Source organism: Lathyrus oleraceus, chromosome 7 (assembly GCF_024323335.1).
Source record: "Lathyrus oleraceus cultivar Zhongwan6 chromosome 7, CAAS_Psat_ZW6_1.0, whole genome shotgun sequence".
Classification (NCBI taxonomy): domain Eukaryota; kingdom Viridiplantae; phylum Streptophyta; class Magnoliopsida; order Fabales; family Fabaceae; genus Lathyrus; species Lathyrus oleraceus.
Window position 1 is genome coordinate 50,636,033 of NC_066585.1, and position 3,115 is coordinate 50,639,147.

Consider the following 3,115-nt stretch of genomic DNA (forward strand, 5'->3'; position numbering starts at 1 on the left):
TGAACTGTTGGTTAGATGGAGAAATTGGAGATGGTGAAAGGATTAGAAGAATCCAATGGCTTGTGTCCATGTTCAACCAAAATGGAGAAGTGCGTCAATAGATGGATATTAAGACTGACAGAGACGTTCAAAGGATGATGCATTACATGTTCAAAATTGTTTTGATGGTTGTAATCGCTTAGTTATTGTAATGGTATTTTAATTGTGTTGTGTTGTTTGTGTTGTTGTTTATGTAATGGTATTTCCTCACAAACTTATAATATGAAATAAATTTAGTTTTTTATATATTGCAAAAGAGATACATGTGAATTTATCTTGTTGTGCTCGTTTCAACACTAGGTCAGTTAGTACGATTGTGACCTGGATGACGGTATGAACTACATAATCTAACCATTTTGTTCACCGTATCCATTTCGGTTCGAATACGGGTGCTGTTTGGGTGACCCTTTTTCTTCCTTCGCATAACTTCGTTGTTCTAGACGATGTCCCATTGATATTCTGGCCAGTAATCCTCTTTTGCCACTACGGAAAAACTAATTTCGTAACATTTGATAGGCTAAACGTCAGATAATAAGTAGGATGGATCCCTTCGAACCTTTGAACATGCCACAATGACATGGGAGCAGGGAGTACGAAAGGCTTGGAACTTTCCACAGTCCCACCAACCTATATCTAGTTTCACTCTGTATCGTCCCATCGGCATGCCCTCATTATGATCCATGGACTCGACAACACTATACCAACCTTTAGTACGGTCAAACACCATGACCACGTGTGTGTTTGCTTTAGCAACTTTATGTCTAATGAATTTCATTGAAGCATCACTGAACAACTACCCATATTGCAACACTGAACTCCATTTGGAACGTCTGGTCTCAAACATTGTCCATAGCCTGAAATATGTTACCTGCACAAAAGCGGTTATAGGTAGGTTTCAGATGCCTTTGAAGACATAGTTCATTGATTCCACAAGATTTGTTGTCATTTGGCCCCAATGTTGACCGTTGTCGTATGTCCTAGTCCACTTCTCCAATGGAATATTGTCGATCCACCGTACTGCATCTACATTTGACAATCTTATTTCTTCGCGGTAGTGTTTGAAAGAAGGTTCTGATAATGCGTAACCTGCATTGACAACCTTCTTCCGCAACATTTTGTCTTTGATCTCCCGCATAAAATTCTGAGCAATATGTCTAATACAAAAAACATGCATCGAAGGAGGATCCTGCCAGCCATTATCAATGTTATTATATGCACTGATGATTGAAGGGTGTCTGTCGGAGATCAAACATAAGTTAGGTTGAGGTACAACGTGCAATCAGAGATTTCTTAGAAAAAAACTCCATCCCTCAGCGGTCTCCCATTCAACAAGGGCAAATGCGATTGGAAAAATGTTGTTGTTGTCATCTTGTACCACTGCCATCAGTAACGTTCCTTTGTATTTCCTGTATAACCATGTACCATCAATTTGTATAATAGGTTTACAGAAAGAAAAACCTATGATGCATGGTTGATACGCCCAGAAGAGACGGTGGAATATTCCATTTCCAATAGCACACGTCCCGTCTAGTGTATATGCGAGCAATGTTTCCAACTTGACAATAGTCCATGGAGCATATTGTTTTAGAGCCAACAGGTATTTTGGAAGTTGTTTGAAAGACTCCTCCCAATTTCCATACACTTTTTCAACAACCTTTGTCCTAGTTATCCAAGTCTTCCTATATGATGGAGTGTAGTGGTATTGTGCTACAATATGAGAGATTATTGTACTCACCTTTAACGACGGATTGTCGCCAATGACATACAATATTTCATCGTATATTAGCTGAGAGCTAAGTTTCCGATGGTCTTGCATTGGGTTTGTGAGCATGCATGTGTGAACTGGACCCATGAATCCAATCTCTCAAGAATCACTCCTCTTCCGGTACGAAGCTGACAACCTGAAAAGGCAATGCTCATTTGGACAATAAATTTTGTACCTCAATGCATTAGTTCTATCAACTCTGAAATCAGCTGATAGTTCCATGTGAAACTTTTTAATGGCTTTTACACAATCTTCTTTTGTGCAAAATGTGTCTCCTTGTTTCAAAGATCCTTGCATTTGCACATAAGGATTGTACCATATATCTGATGAAGGTTCATCGGAACCCAAATTCAACTTTCTCATGTGTTGAGGTGGACAGTATACATGACTAGCTGGTAATGGCTCCTCTTCTTCATCAGCGTTCACCATTGAATAAACCAAAATATCGACTTCTTCTTTTTCTTCATCTACAACATTCACCTTAGCTTGTTCGTCGTCATCAGTTTCACAAAACACTTGTGACTGATCAATGAACTGAGACACTTGTTGTTGTGGTAATATATACAACTCTATATCTTTGTACTCAGATTGTTCATGACTGACAAACATATGATGAACATCTTTATCATCTTGAATCTTCTTCTGATAAAACTTCACCTGGTTTTCTACAAACCAAACCGAATTTTTATAGATGATTTGGCCCACAAGACTGCACTGCAATTTCTTTTCTATTCTTTGTTTCAGATGTGAAAAATTTGATCGTCGATTTATTTTAAACCGAGTTACCTCTGTGTTGCAAAAATAAAAATCGAATAATTGATGCTCAAATATTTCACCTTCGGTATGGGCACTGATCATGTAATATGGTGAGAAAGACATTTTTTTAAATCTAACTTTAGTATTTCTATTGATATGTATGGGTACTGATGGTGAATGCATTGATATGTTATTCACATCACATTAAATAGGGTGAATGTTGAATGCATTGATCACACAATTCATCTGCATAGACAAGATAATGCAATGAAAAGAATCCATGTAGAGACAAGATAATACAATGCATGCGCCTGGTAGAATCTCTGCATATACAAAGCATGCGCCTACACACAAGAATCACACAAGAATCTCTGCCCTAATAGTCCAAAGCAGACGACCATTCCCTATGCGCATAAAGCAACCTGGGCGCCCATGTTATTGGCGCCTCTTCATTGCATGGCAAGATTCACATGCATATGCCACTAGCCTTGGCGCATGTGACCTTGCATGTGAGTATTTCATGCATGCGCCTAAGGCCAGGGTGCCTCCTTCAAG